At 36.1% G+C, this 25,660-nt stretch overlaps 1 long non-coding RNA gene across 1 annotated transcript in view; it reads right to left on the bottom strand.

The window, feature by feature from the left end:
• Positions 1-9,288: 9,288 nt before the first annotated feature.
• Positions 9,289-25,660, bottom strand: part of LOC125963012 (uncharacterized) — a 75,854-nt gene continuing 59,482 nt past the window's right edge. Inside the window, exons 2-3 of the long non-coding RNA XR_007474772.1 lie at positions 10,846-11,437; positions 9,289-9,448 (exon numbers count right to left, since the gene is read on the bottom strand). This is a non-coding gene — a long non-coding RNA (uncharacterized LOC125963012). The remainder of the gene's footprint in view (positions 9,449-10,845; positions 11,438-25,660) is intronic.

The raw sequence follows: 25,660 nt of genomic DNA, 5'->3' as shown, positions 1-25,660 counted from the left end.
GCTCCCTGACTTCAGACTATACTACAAAGCTACAGTAATCAAGACAGTATGGTACTGGCACAAAAACAGAAAGATAGATCAATGGAACAGGATAGAAAGCCCAGAGATAAACTCACACACATATGGTCACCTTACATTTGATAAAGGAGGCAGGAATGTACAGTGAAGAAAGGACAGCCTCTTCAATAAGTGGTGCTGGGAAAACTGGACAGGTACATGTAAAAGTATGAGATTAGATCACTCCCTAACACCATACAAAAAATAAGCTCAAAATGGATTAAAGACCTAAATGTAAAGCCAGAAACCATCAAACTCTTAGAGGAAAACATAGGCAGAACACTCTATGACACAAATCACAGCAAGATCTTTTTTGACCCACCTCCTAGAGAAATGGAAATAAAAACAAAAATAAACAAATGGAACCTAATGAAATTTCAAAGCTTTTTCACAGCAAAGGAAACCATAAACAAGACCAAAAGACAACCCTCAGAATGGGAGAAAATCTTTGCCAATGAAGCAACTGACAAAGGACTAATCTCCAAAATTTACAAGCAGCTCATGCAGCTCAATAACAAAAAAACAACCCAATCCAAAAATGGGCAGAAGACCTAAGTAGACATTTCTCCAAAGAAGACATACAGACTGCCAACAAACACATGAAAGAATGCTCAACATCATTAATCATTAGAGAAATGCAAATCAAAACAATGAGATATCATCTCACACCAGTCAGAATGGCCATCATCAAAAAATCTAGAAACAATAAATGCTGGTGAGGGTGTGGAGAAAAGAGAACACTCTTGCACTGCTTGTGGGAATGTGAATTGGTTCAACCACTATGGAGAACAGTATGGAGGTTCCTTAAAAAACTACAAATAGAACTACCATATGACCCAGCAATCCCACTACTGGGCATATACCCTGAGAAAACCAGAATTCAAAAAGAGTCATGTACCAAAATGTTCATTGTAGATCTATTTACAATAGCTCAGAGATGGTAATGACCTATGAGTCCATCATCGGATGAATGGATAAAGAGGATGTAGCACATATATACAATGGAATATTACTCAGCCATAAAAAAATGAAATGGAGTTATTTGTAGTGAGGTGGATGGATCTAGAGTCTGTCATACAGAGTGAAGTAAGTCAGAAAGAGAAAGACAAATACCGTATCCTAACACATATATATGGAATCTAAGAAAAAAAAAGTTATGAAGAATCTAGTGGTAAGATGGGAATAAAGACACTGACCTAGTAGGGAATGGACTTGTGGATATGTGGACGGGGAAGGTAAGCTGTGACAAAATGAGAGAGTGGCATGGACATATATACACTGCCAAACGTAAAATAGATAGCTAGTGGGAAGCAGCCACATAGCAGAGAGAGATTAGCTCGGTGGTTTGTGACTACCTAGAGGGATGGGTTAGGGAATGTGCAAAGGAGGGAGATGCAAGAGGGAAGAGATTTGGGAACGTATGTATATGTATAATTGATTCCCTTTTTTATTCAGCAGAAACTAACCCACCATTGTAAAGCAATTATACTCCAATAAAGATGTTAACAAAATAAATAATAAAATAAAATAAAATAAAAATAAATATATAAAATAAAAAGAAATGAAATTGGGTCATTTGTAGAGATGTGGATGGACCTAGAGTCTGTCATACATAGTGAAGTATGTCAGGAGGAGGAAACAAATATCATATATTAATGCATACATGTGGAATCTAGAAAAATGGTGCAGATGAACATATTTATAGGGCAGGAATAGAAATGCAGATGTAGCGAATGAACGTGTGGACTTGAGGTGAGAAAGGAGAATGGCATGAAGTGGGAGATTAGGTTTGACATAAATACACTACCATGTGTAATATAGATAACTATTGGGTACCTGCTGCACAGCACAGGGAACTCAGTTCGCTGCTCTGTGATGATCTAGATGGGTGGGATGAGCATGTGGGGATGGTACAAGAGAAGGGGGACTTATGTACACTTATAGCTTATGCACTTCACTGTGCAGCAGAAAGTAACACAACATTGTAAAGCAATTATACTCTAAAAAAAGAAAGCAAAAATGGAAATACAGCATATCAAATCCTAGGATATGTTGCCAAAGCAGTTCTGAGAGGAATGTTTATAGCAATCAAAGCATATATTATGAATAAAGAATGATCTCAAATAATGAACTTACCTTTAAACCTCAAGAGAAAAAAAAGAAATTAACTCAAATTTAGCAGAGAGAAGGAAATATTAAATATAAAAGCATAAATAAATGAAATAGAGACCATAAATACAACAGAATGAATCAACAAAGTTAAGAGCTGGTTTTGAAAGGGATAAACAAACAACAAAAATTTAGGTAGACTAAGAAAAAGAGAATTCAAATAAAATTTAAATGAAATAATAGAGTTTAAAACTGATACCACAGAACCATATAGCATCATACAAGACTACTATGAACAAGTATATGCCAGCAAATTAGATAGAAGAAATGGGATAAATTCCTAGAAACACACAACCCACCAAGACTGAATCAGGATAAAATAAGAAATCTAAGCAGACGAATAATGAGTAGAGACTGAATTCATAATGAACCCCCCCCATCACAGAAAAGCCATAGGACAACACAGCTTCATTGGCTAATTCTACAAAACATGTAATGTAGAATTAATGCAAATCCTTCTCAAGCTCTTGCAAAAAATTGAAGAGGAGGAAATACTTCCAAACTCTTTCTACGAGGTCAGCGTTACCCTGTCACCAAAGCCAAATATGGATACTACAAAAAATGAAAACTAGTGACCAATATTCCTTGTGAATATAGATGCAAAATTTCTCAAAATATATAAGCAAACCAAATTCAAGTATTATATTGAAATTGAAAGTGTTATACACAATGACCAAGTGTAATTTATCCCTTGGATACAGGGATAATTCAACATAAACAAATCAATAAATGTAATACATGCTATTAATAAAATGAAAGATAAAAATCACATGACCATTGAAACAGATGCAGAAAAATCATTTGACAAAGAACATCAATTCATGATTTTAAAAAGTCAACAGATTGGGTATAGAAGGAACATACCTCAATGTAATAAAGGACAAATATGACAAACATAGTTAACATTATACTTAATGGTGAAAAAGTTGAAGCTTTTCCTCTAGGATAAGGTCAAAACAAGTATGCTCACTCTCAACACTCTTATACAATGTAGTAGTAGAAGTGATAGCTAAAGCAATTAATTACAGAAGGCAAAAAATAAAAGGCTTCAAAATCAAAAAAGAAGAAACAAGATTGTCACTACTTGCAGATGGTAGGATTTTATATATAGAAAATCCTAAAGATTAAATGAAAAACTCTGTTGGAACTTAACACTTTCAGTAAAATTGCAGGATATAAAATCAACATACAAAAACCTGTTGCATTTCTCTGCATGAATAATGAACTTTCTGAAAAGAACAATAAAATACTGTCCCATTCACAATAGCATCAAGCAATAAAATACCTCAGAACAAATTAAACCATGGAAGTAAAAGAACTGTCCAACAAAAACTAAGATTTTGTTGAAAGAAATAGAAGACAATGAAACGGAAAGACATCCTATGTGCATGGATTGAAAGAATAAATACTGTTAAAATGTTCATACAAAGCCAAGCCATCTATAAATTCAGTAGAATTCATATGCAAATTCCATTGACATTCTTGACAGAAATAGAAAAAACAATAGTAATATTTGTATGGGACCACAAAAGGCCCTGAATAGACAACATAATCCTGAGAAGAAAAAACAAAGCAAGAGACATCACACTTCCTGATTTCAAACTACACTATAAAGTTGTAATAATAAAAACAGTATGGTACTGGCATAAAGAGAGACATATAGACCAATGATGGAATAGACAGCCCATAATTAAACCCCTGCATATATGGTCAACAAATATTTGACAACAGCCCAAGAACACCCAATAGGGAAAGGATAGTCTCTTCAACAAATGGTATTTGGAAAACTGTTTAAAAACATCAGAAAAGTGAAATTCGAAACTTCTCTTACACCAACAACATAAATTAACTTGCAGTGAATCAAAGACTTAAAAATAAGACAAATATCATAAAATTCCTAGAAGAAAAAGTGGGGAAGAAGCTCCTTGATGTTGGTTTTGGCAATGATTTTTGGACTATGATACCCAAAGCACAAAAAACAAAAGCAAAAATCAATAACCGAGACTATATCAAACGTAACAGTTTCTGCACTGGAAAATAAAGAATTACGAAAAGGAAAGGGACCCTACAGATGGGAGAAATTTTTGCAAACCATATATTGGATAAGGGGCTAATATCCAAAATATATAAAGAACTCATACAACTCAGTAACAAAAAACAAGCAATTTAAAATCTGCAGAAGAACTAAATCAACATTTTTTCTGAAGAAGGTATCCAAATGGCCAACAGGCCTATTAAAACATGTTCAACATCACTAATCATCAGGAAAATGCAAATCAAAGCCACAATATAATATCACCTCACACCTGTTATAATGGCTGTCATCAAGAAGATGGGAGATAGCAATTGTTGGCCAGGGTGTGGAAATATGTGAACACTTGTTCACTGTTGGTGGGAGTATAAATTGGCTCAGATACATGGAAAAGAGTATGGAGGTTCCTCAAAATATTAAAAGTAGTTCTACCCTATGATCCAGCAATTCTATTTCTGGATATATAACCCTAAGGAAATAAAGCAGGTTATCAAATAGATATATGCACTCTCATGTTTACTGTAGCATTATTCACAATAGCCAAGATATGGAAGCCAGAACCCATCAATTATGAATGGATAAAGAAGATATGATGATATAGATATAGCTATAGATATAGCTATAGTTATAGATACACACACTCAGATATTATTCAGCCATGAGAAAGAAAGACACCCTGTCATTTGCAACAATATGTTCAGACCTTGAAGACATTATGCTAAGTGAGATAAATCAGAGAAAACCAAATACTATATGGAATTACTCATATGTAGAATCAATCTCAAAAAGCCAGACTCATAGAAATAGAGAATAAATTGGTGGTTACCAGAGGATTGGGTGGGTGATAAGACAGATGTTGCTTAATGGTACAAACTTACAAGTAGTAAGTCCTAGATATCTGATAGAAAGTGTAGTGAATATAGACAACAATATTGTGTTATGATCATCAAACTTGCTAAGAGACTTAGAACTTAATTATTCCAACATCTAAAAAGAAATGGTAACTTGTAATGTGATAGAGGCGCTAATTCTTGCCACAATGGCAATCATATCATAGTATATAAATGTGTCAAATTATCATGTTGTGCACCTTAAATTTACACAATGTTATATATCAAATATAAAAAAAGAAATGATTCCTCTCACCTGCAAAAATTCAACAAAATGCATAAACTTAATCTAATCATAAAGAAAATCCAGACAAACCCAAACTAGGAACAGTCTACAAAACAACTGGCTGGTATTCTTCAAAAAATGTTAATATCATGAAAGACAGAGAAGGAATGAGAAAGTGTCTCAAATTAAAGAACACGAAAGAGATTTAGACTTATTTCAATATGTGATCATAGATAGGATCATTGATGAGGCAAAAGATATCTATTAAGGATATTATTGCAACAATTAATGAAATTAGAATATTGACTGTCAATTAGATAATAGCATCGTTTCAATGTTAAATTTTCAGAATTTGACAACTATAATGTGCTTATGTAAAAATGAGTCCTTCTTAAGAAACACACTGCTGAATTATTTCGGGGTAAACAAGAGAGAGTGAGAGAGAGGGAAGGAGGGAGAAAAAGGCAAAGAGAGAGAGAGAAAAAGTGGAAGAGAGGGGATAGGGGAGGAAAATGAAAGGCCATGAAAATGGAACAGAGAAATTAAACAAATGTGGAAAAATATCTACAATTGATTAATCTAGATAATGGATATATTAGAATTATTGGTGTTATTCTTTCAATTTTTGTATAAGTTTGAAATTATTTCCACATTAAGAAGATTTTTCACCTTTTCTGAGGTATAATTCACAAGTAAAATTGTATATATTAAAATCATCCAACATAATGATTCAATATATGAATATATTGTGAGATATTTACTACATCAAGATAATTAGTATATACATTGCCTTTTTTGTAAGAATGCTTATGATCTACTCTCTAAGCAAATTTCAAGTAAACAATATATTATTATTAACTAAAGTCACTATAATGTAAGTTATATTCTCTTATTCAACTTGTAGACTTTGACAATTTTTCCCCACCCCCACCTCCTGGCAACCACCATTCCACTCTCTGTTTCTAGGAGTTTGACTTTCTCTGTCTGGTTTACTTAACTTAGCCTAATGCCCTCAAGGTTCATCTATGTTGTCACGAATGGCAAGACTGCCTTCTTTTTAATGTATAAACGATATTCCATTATGTCTCTGTGTGTATATATCATACATTATTTATCCATTAAACTATCCACAGACATTTAGGTTATTTCCTATCTTGGCTATTGTGAATAATGCTGCAATGAACATGAGAATGCAGATATCTCTTCAAGATACTGATTTTGTTTCATTCAGATATACCCAGATGTGGAAATACTAGATCATATCGTAGTTCTACCTTTAAATTTTAAGGAAGCACCATACTATTTTCCATAATCGTTGTACTGATTTGCATTACCTCCAATACTGTACAAGGGTTCCATTTTCTCCAAATCCTTCCCAACACTTCTTATCACTCTGTTATCAATAATAGCCATCCTAACACGTGTGAGGTGATTTCTCATTATGGTATTAATTTTCATTTTCCTGATGATTAGTGATGTTGAAAACTTTTTCATGGACCTGTTGGTCATTTATATGTCTTCTTTGGAAAAATGTCTATTCAGGTCATTTGACCATTTAAAAAATTGGATTAGTTGTTTTTTGCTATTAAGTTGTATGAATTCCTTATATATTTTAGATATTAACCCTTTATCAGATATACAGTTTACAAATATTTCCAGCCATCCTGTAGATTGATCCTTATTATTATTTTTTTATTTTTTTCCTTTGCTGTGCAGCAGCTTTTAAGTTTGAAGCAGTCCCACTTTTTTTTGCTCTTATTGCCTGTGTTTTGGTGTTGTATTTAAAAAATAATTGCCAAGACCAATGTCAAGGAGCTTTTGGTCTTTAATCCATTTCAAGTTAAATTTTATGAGTTGTGTTAGGGATCCCGTTTCACTCTTTTACTTGTGGATATACAGTTTTCCCAACACAATTTAATGGAAAAACTAACCTTTCCCTATTGTGTGTTCTTGACACCCTTCTCAGAGTTTAGTTGCAGAGGGGTTCATTTCTGGGCTTTTGATTCTGTTCCATTGGTCCATGAACCTGTTTTATACCAGTATCATACCGTTTTGATTACAATAGTTTGTAATATAGTTTGAACTCAGGAAGTGTCATGTCTCAGCTTTGTTTTTTTAGTCTCAAAAGTACTTTAGCTATACAGTGCCTTTTCTTGTTCCATACAAAATTTAGGATTGTTTCTCCTATTTCTGTGAAAAAATGTCATTGGTATCTAGACAGTGATTCCATTGAATCTGTAGGTCAGTTTGGGTAGTATGATCATTATAACAATATTAATTATTCTAATCCAAGTACATGAGATAAACTCTCATTAATTTATGTCTTTTTCAGTTTGGTTCAATGTCACAGTTTTCAGTTTACATCTCATTCACCTCCCTGGTTACATTTAATCCTAATTATTTTATTATTTTTGATGCAATTGAAAATGTGATTGCTTTCTCAAACTCTCTTTCAGATAGCTTGTTGACAGCATACAGAAACACAACTGATTTTTTAAAATACTGATGTTGTACCTGTAACTTAATTGAATTTATTTATTAGTTCTTACAGCAATTTTGTTGAATTTTTATCATCTACATATAAGACCATGATATCTGCAAACTAAGACAATTTTATTTCTTCTCTTCTGATTTGGATGCGTTTTACTTCTTTGTCATGTCTAATTGCTCTACATAGGTTTTCATATGTTTTCAACATAGTACTATGTTGAGTAGAAGTCTTGAGATTAGGCATCATTTTCTTGGTGCTGATCGAAGAGGAAAGCCTTTAGCTTTAACCAGTTAAATATAATATTATGATACATGGCCTTTAGTATGTTGAGGAACATTTCTTCTACATTTAATTTCTTGAGAGTTTTTTTATCATAAAAGGATGTGGAATTTTCTCTGCATCTATTAAAATGATAATATGATTTTTATTTTCATTCTGTTAATGTGGTATATCCTGTTTATTGTTTTGCATAAAACAGTGTTACATTGAACCATCCTTGTATCCCAGGGATAAATCCCTTTTTATCATGGTGCATGATCCACTTAAAGTACTATTGAGTTGTGTTTGATAGTATTTTGTTGAGGATTTTTGCATCGATATTCATAAGAGATATTGGTCTGTAATTTTGTTTTCTTGTATTTTCTTTGTCTGGCTTATTTTTTTTTAAATCAGATTAACACTGTCCTCATAAAATGTGTTTTTTAAGTGTTCCTTCTTCAATTTTTTGGAAGAATTTGAGAAATATTGGTGTTATTTGTCTTTAAATATTTGATAGAAATAACCAGGGAAGTTATCTATCCCTCAACACTTCTGTGTTGGGGAGTTTTATGATTATTGATTGAATTTCTCTACTAGTTCTAGGTCTATTCACATTTTGTATTTCTTCATGATTCAGGATTGTATGTTTATAGGAATTTTTCATTTCTTCTCGGTTATGCAATTCGTTGGCATATAATTGTTCATACTAGTCTCTTATGACCCTTTGTACTTCTGTGTTATCAGTTATAATGTCTTCTCATTCATTTCTGAATTTATTTGATTTTCTCTTTTATTTTAGTCTAGCTAAGGATTTTTATTTTTTAAAACACCTAGAAAATTTTAAAAATTTGTTATCTTTATAAAAAACTGACTTTTGCTGTCCTTGATCTTATCTGTTATTTTAAAGTATTTATTTCATTTATTGATGCTCTGATATTTGCTATTTTCTTCCTTTTGGTAACCTTGGGCTTAGTTTGTTGTTCTTGTTCTACTTCCATGAGGCTTAAAGTTAGGCTGTTCATTTGAGATCCTTCTTTTTTCTTAGCTGGCATTTATTACTATAAACTTACCTCAACAATGACTTTTTGTGTTTCCCATAAGTTTTTTTTTTTTAACATCTTTATTGGGATATAATTGCTTTACAATGGTGTGTTAGTTTCTGCTTTATAACAAAGTGAATCAGTTATACATATACATATGTTCCCATATCTCTTCCCTCTTGCATCTCCCTCCCTCCCACCCTCCCTATCTCACCCCTCCAGGCGGTCACAAAGCACCCAGCCGATATCCCTGTGCCATGCGGCTGCTTCCCACTAGCTATCTACCTTATGTTTTTTAGTGTGTATATGTCCATGACTCTCTCCCGCCCTGTCCCATAAGTTTTGATATGTTCCAATCCCATCTGTCACAATAATTTTTTTTGGTTTTCCTTTTGATTATTTAATGACGCATTAGTTGCTTAGGAGAGTATTGTTTAATATTCACATATTTGCAAATTATCCAGCTTTCCTCCACTTATTGGTTTCTAGTTTCATACCATTGTTAGTAAAAGGTACTTTATATTATTTCAATATCTTTAAGTTTGCCAAGACTTGTTTTGTGACCTAACAATTTATCTATCCTGGAGAATGTTCATTGTGCAGCTGAGAAAAATGTGTATTCTGCTATTGTTTGATTGTTCTGTATATGTCTGTTAGGTACACTTGGTGTAGCATTAGTTCAAGTCCTATATTAATTTTCTGATTGGATGACCTAATCATTTGTGAAATTGTAGTATTGAAGCCCCTACTATTAGTGCTTGCTGACTATTTCATCTTTCAGATTGGTTAATATTTGATTCATATATTTAAGCAATGTGATGGTGGGGCATATATTTTAATAACTATTATATTCTCTTAATAAAATGACTTCTTTTTCATTATAAAATGACCTTACCTTCTTTGTCTTTTGTTACACTTTTTGAAATAAATTATTTTTGTCTGCTATAAGTATAAATAATCCTGCACTTTTGGTTTTTATTTACACAGAATATTTTTTCCATCCCTTCACTCACAATGTTTCTGCCTCTTTAAGGCTGAAGTGAGTTTCTTGTAGGCAACATATGGTTGAGTTTTGCATTTTTATTCATTCAGCCACTCTGTATATTTTTTCCACTCTGTATATATTTTCCAGAAATGTTCTTAAACACTTCTTTATATACATTACAGAATTTCCATCACATCTACCCCCTGAAAATAACTCTTTCCTTAACATAGCAAGCAAGTAGCATTTTTACAAACATATTTTTACTTGTGTTGTTAAACATTGCTCTACGTGTGTTACACTCTATGTCTGTTGATTGGAGAATTTAATACATTTACATTTAAAGTAATGATTGATAGGTAAAGACTTACTATTTCTAACCTGTTAATTGTTTTCTAGCTGTTTTTTATTTTCCTTTTTCTTCTCTCTTCCTTTGTGATTTAATGATCTGCCACAGTGGTAAGCTTAGATTTCTTTTTTTTTTTTTTAACATCTTTATTGGGGTATAATTGCTTTACAATGGTGTGTTAGTTTCTGCTTTATAACAAAGTGAATCAGTTATACATATACATATGTTCCCATATCTCTTCCCTCTTGCATCTCCCTCCCTCACACCCTCCCTATCCCACCCCTCCAGGCTGTCACAAAGCACCGAGCCAATATCCCTGTGCCATGCGGCTGCTTCCCACTAGCTATTTACCTTACTACGTTTATTAGTGTGTATATGTCCATGACTCTCTCTCGCCCTGTCACAGCTCACCCTTCCCCCTCCCCTTAACCTCAAGTCCGTTCTCTAGGAGGTCTGCGTCTTTATTCCTGCCTTACCCCTATGTTCTTCATGACATGTTTTTTCTTAAATTCCATATATATGTGTTAGCATACAGTATTTGTCTTTTTCTTTCTGAATTACTTCACTCTGTATGACACACTCTAGGTCTATCCACCTCATTACAAATAGCTCAATTTCGTTTCTTTTTATGGCTGAGTAATATTCCATTGTATATATGTGCCACATCTTCTTTATCCATTCATCCGATGATGGGCACTTAGGCTCTTTCCATCTCCAGGCTATTGTAAATAGAGCTGCAATGAACATTTTGGTACATGACTCTTTTTGAATTATGGTTTTCTCAGGGTATATGCCCAGTAGTGGGATTGCTGGGTCATATGGTAGTTCTATTTGTAGTTTTTTAAGGAACCTCCATACTGTTCTCCATAGTGGCTGAACCAATTCACATTCCCACCAGCAGTGCAAGAGTGTTCCCTTTTCTCCACACCCTCTCCAGCATTTACTGTTTTTAGATTTTTTGATGATGGCCATTCTGACTGGTGTGAGATGATATCTCATTGTAGTTTTGATTTGCATTTCTCTGATGATTAATGATGTTGAGCATTCTTTCATGTGTTTGTTGGCAGTCTGTATATCTTCTTTGGAGAAATGTCTATTTAGGTCTTCTGCCCATTTTTAGATTGGGTTGTTTGTTTTTTTGTTATTGAGCTGCATGAGCTGCTTGTAAATTTTGGAGATTAATCCTTTGTTGGTTTTTTCATTTGCAAATATTTTCTCCCATTCTGAAGGTTGTCTTTTGGTCTTGTTTATGGTTTCCTTTGCTGTGCAAAAGCTTTGAAGTTTCATTAGGTCCCATTTGTTTATTATTGTTTTTATTTCCATTACTCTAGGAGGTGGGTCAAAAAGGATCTTGCTGTGATTTATGTCATAGAGTGTTCTGCCTATGTTTTCCTCTAAGAGTTTGATAGTTTCTGGCCTTACATTTAGGTCTTTAATCCATTTTGAGCTTATTTTTGTGTATGGTGTTACGGAGTGATCTAATCTCATACTTTTACATGTACCTGTCCAGTTTTCCCAGCACCACTTTTTGAAGAGACTGTCCTTTCTCCACTGTACATTCCTGCAACCTTTATCAAAGATAAGATGTCCATATGTGCGTGAGTTTATCTCTGGGCTTTCTATCCTGTTCCATTGATCTATCTTTCTGTTTTTGTGCCAGTACCATACCATCTTGATAACTGTAGCTTTGTAGTATAGTCTGAAGTCAGGGAGCCTGATTCCTCCAGTTCCTTTTTTCATTCTCAAGATTGCTTTGGTTATTCGGGGTCTTTTGTGTTTCCATACAAACTGCAAAATTTTTTGTTCTAGTTCTGTGAAAAATGCCAGTAGTAGTTTGATAGGGATTGCATTGAATCTATAGATTGCTTTGGGTAGTAGAGTCATTTTCACAATGTTGATTCTTCCAAGCCAAGAACATGGTATATCTCTCCACTTATTTGTATCATCTTTAATTTCTTTCATAAGTGTCTTATAATTTTCTGCATACAGGTCTTTTGTCTCCTTAGGTAGGTTTATTCCTAGATATTTTATTCTTTTTGTTGCAATGTTAAATGGGAGTGTTTTCTTGATTTCACTTTCAGATTTTTCATCATTAGTATATAGGAATGCCAGAGATTTCTGTGCATTAATTTTGTATGCTGCCACTTTACCAAATTCATTGATTAGCTCTAGTAGTTTTCTGGGAGCATCTTTAGGATTCTCTATGTATAGGATCATGTCATCTGCAAACAGTGACAGCTTTACTTCTTCTTTTCCAATTTGGATTCCTTTTATTTCCTTTTCTTCTCCGATTGCTGTGGCTAAAATTTCCAAAACTATGTTGAATAAGAGTGGTGAGAGTGGGCAACCTTGTCTTGTTCCTGATCTTAGTGGAAATGCTTTCAGTTTTTCACCATTAAGGATGATGTTTGCTGTGGGCTTGTCGTATATGGCCTTTATTATGTTGAGGAAAGTTCCCTCTATGCGTACTTTCTGCAGGGTTTTTATCATAAATGGGTGTTGAATTTTGTCAAAGGCTTTCTCTGCATCTATTGAGATGATCACATGGTTTTTCTCCTTCAATTTGTTAATATGGTTTATCCCATTGATAGATTTGCGTATATTGAAGAATTCTTGCTTTCCTGGAATAAACCCCACTTGATCATGGTGTATGATCCTTTTAATGTGCTGTTGGATTCCGTTTGCTAGTATTTTGTTGAGGATTTTTGCATCTATGTTCATAAGTGATATTGGCCTGTAGTTTTCTTTCTTTGTGACATCTTTGTCTGGTTTTGGTATCAAGGTGATGGTGGCCTCGTAGAAGGAGTTTGGGAGTGGTCCTCCCTCTGCTATATTTTGGAAGAGTTTGAGAAGGATAGGTGTTAGCTCTTCTCTAAATGTTTGATAGAATTCGCCTGTGAAGCCATCTGGTCCTGGGCTTTTGTTTGTTGGAAGATTTTTAATCACAGTTTCAATTTCAGTGCTTGTGATTGGTCTGTTCATATTTTCTATTTCTTCCTGATTCAGTCTTGGCAGGTTGTGCATTTCTAAGAATTTGTCCATTTCTTCCAGATTGTCCATTTTATTGGCATAGAGTTGCAGATTTCTTTCTTTTATCAACCTACAATTGGCGTTCGCTTTGTGGTTACCATAAGGCTTACATAAAACATCTTATAAGTCTATTTTAATCTGATAACAATTATCTTTGAGGGCATTAAAAAACTCTACCCTTTTATTCCCCCCCAACATTTCACATTTTTGATGTCATGATTTATATATTTTTATATTGTGTATCCATTGTACAATAAAATATCCAAATTATTGTACCTATAATTATGTTTAAAATATTTGCCTTTTAACCTTTATACTACAGGTAAGTGATTTAAATACCACATTACCATATTAAAGAATTCTAATTTTAATTATGCTTACATTTACCAGTGAGTTTTGTATTTTCATATTTTCATGTTACCAATCAGGATCCTTTCATTTGAGCTTCAAGAACTCTCTTTAGCATTCTTGTAAGGCAGGTCTAGTGGTCCTGACTTCCCTCAGTTTTTGTCTGGAAAAGACTTTATCTCTCCATTTCTGAAGGACAGTTTTTCAGGGTAAAGTAGTTGGCAAGAGATTGACAGTTTTTTAATTCTTTCAGCACTTTGTATTTATCATCCCACTTTCTCATGGCCTGTAAAATTTCTGCTGAAAAATCTGATGATAACCCCATGGAAGTTCCCTTGTTGAGATGAGGTTTGTTTTTTTGTTTGTTCTCTTGCTGCTTTCAAAATTCTCTCTTTGTTTGTTTTTTACTTTTGACAATTTTTAAATAAAGTGTCTCAGTGAAGTCCTCTTTCGGCTGTGTCTCTGTAGAAAACTATGAGCTTCATGTACCTGGATGTCCATATCTCTCCCCAGATTTGTGAATTTTTCAACCATTACATCTTTAAATAATCTTTCTGTCCCTTTCTCTCACATTCTTTTACTTGTGGTACTTCTATAATAAGAATATTGTTTACTTAATGGAGTCCCATAATTCATGCAGGCTTTCTTCATTCTTCTTCATTCATTTTTTCCTCTGTATAATTTCAAATGACACATCTGAAAGTTCACTCCTTCTTTCTTTTTATTTTTTTGTGGTACGTGGGCCTCTCACTGTTGTGGCCTCTCCCATTGCAGAGCACAGGCTCTGGACGTGCAGGCTCAACGGCCATGGCTCACGGGCCTAGCCACTCCGTAGCATGTGGGATCTTCCCAGACCGGGGCACGAACCTGTGTCCCCTGCATCGGCAGGTGGACTCTCAACCAGTGTGCCACCAGGGAAGCCCCTTTCTTTTGTTTGATTGTGTCTGCTGTTGATGTCATCTATTGCATTTTTCATTTAATTCAATTTATCTTTCAGATCTAGAATTTCTTTTTGGTTCTTCTGTATGATTTCCATCTCTCTGTTGAAACTCTTATTTTGTTCATGTACTATTTCCCCAATTTTGTTAAATTGTCTATCTGTGTTCCCTTGTAGTACAATTATTTTGAATTATTTGTCAGGCAATCCATAGAACTTCATTTCTTTGGGGTCTATTTACTGGAAAATTATTGTGTTCCTTTCATGGTGTCATGTTTCCTTGAATTTTCATGTTCCTTGAAGTCTTATGGTACTGTCTTTGCATTTTAAGAAGGAATCACCTCCTCCACTCCTTACTGACTAGCTTCAAGAGAGAGATACCTTCACCTGCCAGTCTAGCTTGGGATTCTGAGGCTTTCTCAGACATTTTCTACAATGTACACTTCTTATTTCTTCTTAGGGGGGAATTCTTAAAACTGTATGTCTTCTCTCAATCCCACAAGGCCAGGCTGGGTGTTGACAACCTCCCATTTGTCTTCTTTAATGCAGCACCCAAAAATGTTCAAGTTTATGAGATTTTTTCCAATCCTGCAGTCAGGCCTGCTTTCAGCACTTGCTTGCTAACCATTTCCAATGTCTCACTATCACTTTATGTAGAAGTGGGCACTGAGAGCTGGCCATATGGGGGTGGGAGGAGCATGGATGAAGTGTGAAGAACGTTGGGTGTGCCTATGGGCCAGTCGGGAGAGAACTGCATGTGAGGCATCCTCAGTAGCTTAAGGGCAGTCTTCCTGATGGATTCTGTGTATGGTTTGGTAGAAAGAACTTAGAAGAAGTTAATAGCAATCCTTTGATGTTCCAAGCCCTGGCTACTATGTTCCCAGTCACATCCAGTCCTTCCACCTTGCTGATTACGTTGATAATCTGCGTGAGGCAAGAAAGAAAGAATCTGGGTGGGCCTTTTAGACAGCGACACACATGACTGAAGAAGTCATGCACTCCTTCACATGCTCTCAATTCCTCATTGGAGAAATCACGGGCTGCAGGAAACTACCTTGTCACTGACCCTTGATGTGTTAGAGGAAGGGTGATGGGGGCAAAGTGAAACTGTTCATCTTACCCTCTTTAATGTGTCCAAGAATATTTTGCTCCAAAGGTGCATTGGAACTTATCTGCTGGACTCCCTGACTCGCACAAAGGTACACTCATCTCTCTGTGACTGCCAAAATTGAAGTCCTATGGGAAGATGAGAGTAGAAAACTCCTACTTTGCCATCTTGATGATGTCACTCTCACATATGAAGTTCAAATTTTTTTAAAAAGTGGATTCAAGGTCACACAGCCAAGAAAATGGAGAGCCAGAATTAAATGATAAGTCCATGTGACTCCAAGTCTTTTTTCTGTAAATTCTACTATGTTCCCTCTCATTTAACAGAGAAGAAAAGATTACGGGTTTAGGATAATCCTCCAACTTCCTTATTTACTCTACTTTTAAAATCAACTTTAATGTGTTTGTACTTTGTGACCATGTTGAACTGGTCAATTAATTCTAGCATTTTCACTGTTATAAAACAAACCTTACATTCCTTTGATAAATTCCACTGGGTCAAAATATATAATCCTTTTTTGATATTCCTGGCTTCATTTAAAAAAATATTTTGTTGAAGATTTTTGCACCTACACTCATGAGGGATATTGGTCTACAGATTTATTTTTTTTGTTCCCTTCTCCTTAATTTTCTAGAAGAGTTTTTAAAGAATTTTGTATTCTTTCATCATTAAAAATGTGATAGAATTTGCTAGTGAAGTCATCTAGGCCTGGGTTTTTCTTTGTGGGGAGATTTTTAAGTACTGATTCAATCTTTTTACTTGCCATATGTCTATTCACATTTTCCTTTTTTCTTGAGTCACTTTTGTCCTTTTCTGTCTCTCTAGGAATCTTTCCACTTCACTTACATTATATAATTTGTTTACATGAACTTCCTCATATAATTAATTTATAATCTCTTTAATACGATTAAAAACTGTACTTGTGCCATCTTTTCCTTTCTTGATTTTTGTTTTCTCTCTTTAATGGTTAATGTATATAAAAAATTGAAAATTTTATTAATATTTTCAAACAAACTTTTGGTTTCATTGATTTTATCTATTGTTTTAGTGTTTTCTATTTCACTGATTTCCACTTTAATCTTTATTGTTTCCTTGCCTTCTACTTGGTTTAAGTTTAGTTTGCCCACATTTTCCAAGTTTGCTAAGGTGTAAACTTAGATTATTGATTCTAAATCTTTTCTTCAATTATACTCATCCAAAGACATAAATTTCCCTCTAAGTACTTCTTTAGCTGCATCCCATAAGTTTTGTTATATTGTTCTTTTGTTTCCCTTCAGTTCAAAAGTTCCCTTTTGAATTTTTTCATTGACTCATCAGTTATTTAGAAGTATGTTGTTTAATTTCCAAAAATTTGGGATTTTCATTTACTTTTGAGGTTAGCCAGAAGTTATTAAATAAGAATTGTATTATATAGAGATAACACAGGTTTTTATCAGAGTTACAGCTTGGCTTTTGTCTAGCTACTTTGGGTTTATGAGTCTCAATTTATTTATGTGAAAAAAGAGATAATACTATTCTTACAGTTCTTATAGTCTGCTTTGAGGATTAATGGGCATTGAGCACAGCCCCTCATATGCTACACAGATGATGGTCGTTATTATGTCTCATCCCAATGGAATTTGCACAATAATTTCCCTCATTTCAAAACTGATGAAGAAGTTTAGTTTTCCACTTTGATGGAAATCAAATCTCCTTTTCAGTTTATAAGTTCAGAAAATATATGGCATGTGTTTAAGGAAAGGAAATACAAAGAACAATACCTTTTAGCTGCAAAGTTTCCTTGACTTTCAAAGGAACCCCAAGGAAAGGCCATTTCTTTTCCAGGATGGCTTCATCTTCCTTGCTTCTCTTCAAGCTTTTTATCTACAGCATGACCTCCTTCTTAGCTGCCTCAAACCTAGAAAGAAATGTAACAGAGCTACATAAAACACAAAAAGTAGCCATCGGGCTTCCCTGGTGGCACAGTGGTTGAGAGTTCGCCTGCCGATGCAGGGGACACGGGTTCGTCCCCCGGTCCGGGAAGGTCCCACATGCCGCAGAGCTGCTGGGCCTGTGACCCATGGCCACTGAGCCAGCGCGTCCGGAGCCTGTGCTCCACAACGGGAGAGGCCACAACAGTTAGAGGCCCGCATACTGGAAAAACAAAAAAGCAGCCATCTACTCAACTTTACTAAAATAAAATAGATTGACATGTTGAAATTAATGTCAAGAGCTTTATAAAGCTGACCCTTTGAGCCAGTGATTCTCCTTTTAGGAATGCATCAAAAGTACAATAATCCAACATACTAACAAAATTACATACAGAAAGATAATCAGTACATCATTATTTATACTGGAAAAAGTGTGAAAGCAACCTGACTGCCACCAAATAAATTATTATAGATATCTATTATGGATAACTGTGTACTCAATAATAATGGTGTTCTGTAAAAGTTTGTACTGCCCTTTGGAAATTCTTAGGATATAAAATGATTTAATTTAAATGAAAACAGAAGGTTACAATGTTATATTTCTAGTTTAATTCCAATCTGAAAAATTCACATTACATGCATTATACATGACATTGTACATGCACTGTAAATAAAATATATGTTCACAGTGAATAACCCAGTCTTATGGTGCTAAGATTCTGGGTAAATTTTTTTGTCTTTTGAAAATATTCTATGATAAGCATAAATTACAGCAATTCTCAGAAACATACAATTAAATCAAAACACCTAAAATAACACAGTTTGAGTGTATGTGGTAATACAATCACTAAATTATGTGATGTCAAAGGAATTTCTATCTCAAACATTAATTCTTAAAAAGAGGAATTTTAAATCCTGTAAATAAGCAGTCATGTAAGTTAAAAAATAACTTTGTTAAAGTACCTTTGGGCTGAATGGAAGTATCAATGTTGTTTATTAATTTCTTCAAAAAATATTCCAAGTATTCAAACAAAAATAAGTCTATGCCTTCAAGTCGAAGAAAATTTCTAGAGTTCTCATTTAGTACTTCTGTGATCTATGCAAGTTCTTTTTTTTTTTTTTTTTTTTTTGCATTATGCGGGCCTCTCACTGTTGTGGCCTCTCCCATTGCAGAGCACAGGCTCCGGACGCGCAGGCTCAGCGGCCATGGCTCACAGGCCTAGGCGCTCCGCGGCATGTGGGATCTTCCTGGACCGGGGCATGAACCCGTGTTCCCTGCATTGGCAGGCAGACTCTCAACCACTGCACCACCAGGGAAGCCCCCTATGCAAGTTCTTTTATCTCATTGAGTTTCCATTGCCTAAATTGTAAAATTGGGATGTCTACTTAGCAGAGTGGTTATGAGGATGCAGGGAGAAAATTGATGCAAAGTACTGTTAGGAGTCCCTAAAGAAGATTTATCAGTGCCAGATGTGTTAGACAATATGCCAGAATAGGAAGAAACATAAATTATAGAGTGTGCTAGGGTAATAAATGATAATGATGATGATAGTTAACAATCATTGATATGTTCCCAGCACTACTCTAAACACTGTATAATCACTCAATCTTAGCAATCATGTGAAGTATGTATCATTATTATGCACAATTTACACATGAGGAAGCAGGCTCTGAGACATTCAGAATTGTGCTGAAGATCACACAGATAATAAATAACAGAACCATGACTTTGTGCTAATTTTATTTGGTTCTGAAGCCTAAGAACACAGACTCTAGAGTTAACCTGTCCAACATAGTAGATATAAGCCATATATTTCTACCGAGCACTTGAAAAGTGACTAGTAAAATATGTTGAAATTATAATATTTTAAACACAGTTAAATAATGCATATTATTAAAATTAATTTCACCCATTCTTTTTTATTTTTTAAATGTGGTTATTAGAATATTCAAAATTACATGTGTGGCTCACATTTATTTATATTATACAGTGCTAATCTACAGATAGAATACATAGATTTGTATCCTAGCTCCACTATTTACTGTGTCTCTTTAGTCATGTTACCTAAACTTTCTGTATTTCAGTTCCCTTATATGAATAACAAAACATAATATTTACCTCACAAGATTGTTGATATGATTTAAAAACTAACAGCAGTACCTGGAACATGGCAAGCATTGAAATGTTAACTATTACAGGTATTATTAATGCTTCTTTTAAAGAGAAAAACAACCCCAAACAGAAGGTATAAAAAGATGATACAATCAGGAGAAAAGGCCCCTTTTAGTGAAATTCTATTAAGGTATTTGTCTAGCTTTTGTTTACTGAGAATTACTAACTCACCAACATGGATAAGAAGACAGCTAGGCACAAAGGAGGACAGGGTTTATCTGCATCAACCACGCAGGAGATACCAAGGTGGTCCCCAATGGCCTGCTTTCTGGAGTACTCCAGCAGTCTTTTCCACTGAGGACCTCAACAGCTCCCACAACAGCCATGGACTCCATGAAGGTTTCACAAAGGAAACCCTGTAGTGTTTGTCACACAGACCCCAACAGACTCCTCTGCAGGGGACACCAGGAGCTTTTGGCACTGAGGTAACTGACACTCATCACCATCCTGAACCCACCAGAGAGGGAAGCACTTCTGTATCCTCCCCAAAAGACAGCTGTTGTTGTACTGCTCTGGAATCAGGACTGCTAATTCCTCAACCCCACACATCTCAGACTGCATAGCAATGACTGCTGCATATATACTCACTTCAGACACCAACTCCACAACCACCCCATACACATCTGTGATCCAGACCTCAGCTCTGTCGCCACTCTTCATGTGCCTGCCTTCCAAATCACAGTTCCACAGCTTGATCTATGAGCACCTATATCTCAGGCATGGGAACCACCACTGCTACAGGCTAGCCGGAGACTTGAACCACAGAGGCACTGTCTATCCACATGTGTCCACACTCCTAGGTTTCATGACTGGTCTGCATGCATCCGTGTGTCAGGCACCAAAGTTACTGCCACTGTGTGGTGCCATTGCCACAGAACCCTGAGACACTATCCCTCCATGAGCATCCATGCTTGAGTATCCGACTCTGTGGTGGCTCCATGTGTGCTCATACATCAGATACAGAGCCACTATGACTGCAGGCAAGCCATTGTCCAAGACACTATAGCGGCTGTCACTCTGAAAGCACCCACAATTCAGCCACTGATTTCATGGGTGCTCCACAAGCAGTTGTACATCAGACACCAGTGCCACCACCACTGTGAGAAAGCCTGAGAGCCAGAACCAGTTCTAAGACAGATCCCTCAGCTAGAACAAAAAGAGAAAAAGAAATCAAGATGCCCACAACAGCCCTCACCACCACTGCAGACACTTATCACCTTGGCCACTGAGGATCCCTGCAACCTTCACTGACAATAACCTCAGCTAAGCAGAGCTACACAAAGACTATGCTACTTGGATTTCCCAAGAGCCAAAACACCTCACTGCACACAGCTGGATCTCTCAAACTCACTGACAGGTAAAGGTCTTAAACCAACAAAACCAGTCCATAAAGTCAGGAAGAGGTGACCACACTATCAAATGTGCACATGTCAATACAAGGGACATTAAAATCAAAGAAACATAACACCTCCAAATGTACACAATAATTTTCCATGAGCTGATGACACAGAAATGAAGATATATGAATTGCCTGAAAAATAAATTAATAAATATTTTAAGGAAAGTCAGTGAGCTACAAAACAACACAAACAGCAAAGTCAGGAAAAGAGTATATGCACAAAATGAGAGATTCAAAGAGATAAAAATCATAAAAAGAACCAAACAGAAATTGTTAATATAAAGAATACAATAAATGAAATGAAAAATGAAATAGAGAGCATCAACAGAACACTCAATCATCAGAAGAAATAATTTGTAAACTTGAAGATGGATGATTTGAAATTATATAGTTAATGAAGAAAAATAATGAAAAAGAGTGAAGAAAACTTACATGAATTAAGTGACACCATTAAATAAGATAATATTCCTATTATAAGATTCTCAGAAGGAGAAGGGAGAGAGAAAAAAGCAGAAAATTATTCACAGAATAATGACTGAAAACTTCCCAAATCAGGGAAGAGATATGGATATCAAGGTACATGAAACTCATAGATTCCCTTACAAATTGAATGCAAAGGCAACTTCATAGATACATTATAATAAAACTGAAAAATAAAAGACAATTAAAACTTTTAGAAGCAGCTAAAGAAAAAAATCTCATCTCATACAAGAGAACTCTCATAAGGCTATCACTGCCTTTTCAGCAAAAACCTTAAAGGCCAAGAAAGAGTGGGATGATAAATACAGAGTCCTAAGATTTAAAAAAAAACTGCCAAGGAAGAATACTTTACCCCCCAAAAAAGCTGTCCATCAAAAATGGAGAGCTAGGGCCAGGGAGAAGATGGCAGAAGAGTAAGACATGGAGATTACCTTCCTCCCAACAGATACATCAGAAATGCATCTACACGTGGAACTGCTCCTATAGAACACTTACTGAAACCTGGCAGAAGAACTCAGACCACCCAAAAGGCAAGAAACTTCCCACATACCTGGGTATGGCAAAAGAAAAAACAAAAATCAGAGAAAAAAGATTAGGGACGGGACCTGCACCAGTGGGAGGGAGGGGTGAAGGAGGAAAGGTTTCCACACACTATGAAACCCCTTCACGGGCAGAGACTGTGGGTGGTGGAGGGGAAAGATTCGGAGCCATGGAGGAGAGCGCAGACTCAGGGGTGCAGAGGGCAAAGCGGAGAAATTCCCGCACAGAAAATCGGTGCCAACCAGCACTCACCAGCCCAAGAGGCTTGTCTGCTCACTTGCCGGGGCTGGTAGGGACTGGGAGTTGAGGCTCGGGATTCGGTGGGATCGTAGGGAGAGAACTGGGGTTAGCTGTGTGAACACAGCCTGAAGGGGGCTAGTGCAACACAGCTAGGCGGGAGGGAGTCTGGGAAAAAGTCTGGACGTGCCAAAGAGGCAGGAGACTTTTTCTTCCCTCTTTGTTTCCTGTTTCACAAGGAGAGGGGAATAAGAACATTGCTTAAAGGAGCTCCAGAGATGGGCGCGAGCCCGGGTTATCAGCGTGGACCCAGGAGACGGACATGAGATGCTAAGGCTGCTGCTGCAGCCACGAGGAAGCCTGTGTGCGAGCACAGGTCACTCTCCACACCTCCCCTCCCGGGAGCCTGTGCAGACCTCTACTGCCAGGGTCCCGTGATCCAGGGACAACTTCCGCCGGAGAATGCACAGTGTGCTTCAGGCTGGTGCATCTTCACACCAGCCTCTGCCACCGCAGGCTTGCCCCACATCCGTACTCCTTCCTCCCCACAGGCTGAGTGAGCCAGAGCCACTGAAGCAGCTGCTCATTTAACCGCGTCCTGTCAGGGCGAAGAACAGAAGTCCTCAGGTGACCTACACGCAGAGGTGGGGACAAAGCCAAAGCTGAACCCCGGGAGCTGTGCAAACAAAGAAGAGAAAGGGAAATCTCTCCCAGCAGCATCAGAAGCAGTGGATTAAAGCTCCACAATCAACTTGATGTACCCTGCATCTGTGGAATACCTGAATAGACAATGAATCATCCCAAATTGAGGAGTGGACTTTGGTCGCAAGATATATTATTTTGTCACTTTCTCCTCTTTTTTTCAGTGCGTATGTGTATGCTTCTGTGTGAGATTTTGTCTATATAGCTTTGATTTCACCATTGCTCCTAGGATTCTGTCCATCCTTTGTTTTTTTTCCTTATTTATTTATTTACTTAAAAATATTTTTTCATAATTATTTTTTATTTTAATAACTATTTTATTTCATCTTACTTTATTTTATCCTCTGTCTTTAGTTCTTTCTATTTTTTCTCCCTTTTATTCTGAGCCATGTGGATGAAAGGCTCTTAGTGCTCCAGCGAGGAGTCAGTGCTCTGCCTCTAAGGTGGGAGAGCCAAATTCAGAGCACTGGTCCACAAGAGAACTCCCAGCTCCACATAATATCAAATGGCAAAAATCTCCCAGAGATCTCCATCTCAATGCCAAGACTCAGCTTCATTCAACGAGCAGCAAGTTACAGGGCTGGACACCCTATGCCAAACAACTAGCAAGACAGGAATACAACCTCATCCATTAGCAGAGAGGCTGCCTAAAATCATAATAAGGTTAAAGACCCCCAACACACACCATCAGACATGGACTGGCCCACCAAAAAGACAAGATCCAGCCTCATCCACCAGAACACAGGTAATAGTCACCTGCACCAGGAAGCTGACACAACCCACTGAACCAACCTCAGCCACTGGGGCCAGACATCAAAAATACTGGCAACTACGAACCTGCAGCCTGTGAAAAGGAGACCACAAACACAGTAAGATAAGCAAAATGTAAGACAGAAAACCACACAGCAGATGAAGGAGCAAGGTAAAAACCCACCAGACCTAACAAATGAGGAGGAAATAGGCAGTCTACCTGAACAAGAATTCAGAATAATGATAGCAAAGATGATCCAAAATCTTGGAAATAGAATGGAGAAAATACAACAAACGTTTAAAAACGACCTAGAAGAACAAAAGAGGAAATAAGCAATGATGAACAACACAATAAATGAAATCAAAAATACCTTAGAACGGATCAGTAGCAGAATAACTGAGGCAGAAGAAAGGATAAGTGACCTGGAAGATAAAATAGTGGAAAAAACTACTGCAGAACAGAATAAAGAAAAAAGAACTAAAGGAGCTGATGACATTCTCAGAGACCACTGGGACAACAGTAAATGCAACAACATTCGAATTATAGGGGTCTCAGAAGAAGAAGAGAAAAAGAAAGGGACTGAGAAAATATTTGAAGAGATTGTAGTTGAAAACATCCCTAATGTGGGAAAGGAAAAGGTTAATCAAGTCCAATAAGCACAGACAGTCTCATACAGGATAAATCCAAAGAGAAACACGACAAGACATATATTAATCAAACTATAAAAAAATAAATACAAAGAAAACATATTAAAAGCAGAAAGGGAAAAACAACAAATAAAACACAAAGGAATCCCCATAAGGTTAACAGCTGATCTTTCAGCAGAAACTCTGCAAGCCAGAAGATAGTGGCAGGACATATTTAAAGGGATGAAGGATAAAAACCTACAACCAAGATTACTCTATCCAGCAAGGATCTCATTCAGATTTGATGGAGAAATTAAAAACTTTACAGACAAGCAAAAGCTGAGAGAGTTCAGCACCACCAAACCAGCTTTAAAACAAATGCTAAAGGAACTTCTCTGGGCAGGAAACACAAGAGAAGTAAAAGACCTACAATGACAAATCCAAAACAATTAATAAAATGGGAATAGGAACATATAGATAATTATCTTAATTGTAAATGGATTAAATGCTCCCACCAAAAGACACAGACTGGCTGAATGGATACAAAAACAAGACCCATATATATGCTGTCTACAAGAGAACAACTTCAGACCTAGGGACACATACAGACTGAAAGTGAGGGGATGGAAAAAGATATTCCATGCAAATGGAAATCAAAAGAAAGCTGGAGTAGCAATTCTCATATCAGAAAAATAGACATTACAATAAAGACTATTACAAGAGACAAAGAAGGAAACTACATGATGATCAAGGTATCGGTGCAAGAAGAATATATAACAATTGTAAATATTTATGCACCCAACATAGGAGCACCTCAATACATAAGGCAAATACTGACAGCCATAAAAGGGGAAATTGACAGTAAGACAATCATAGTAACGGACTTTAATATCCAACTTTCACGAATGGACAGATCATCTGAAAA

This window comes from Orcinus orca, chromosome X (genome assembly GCF_937001465.1).
Source record: "Orcinus orca chromosome X, mOrcOrc1.1, whole genome shotgun sequence".
NCBI lineage: Eukaryota > Metazoa > Chordata > Mammalia > Artiodactyla > Delphinidae > Orcinus > Orcinus orca.
The sequence above is the reverse complement of the archived record's forward strand: the minus strand, read 5'-3'. Positions and strand labels throughout refer to the sequence as shown.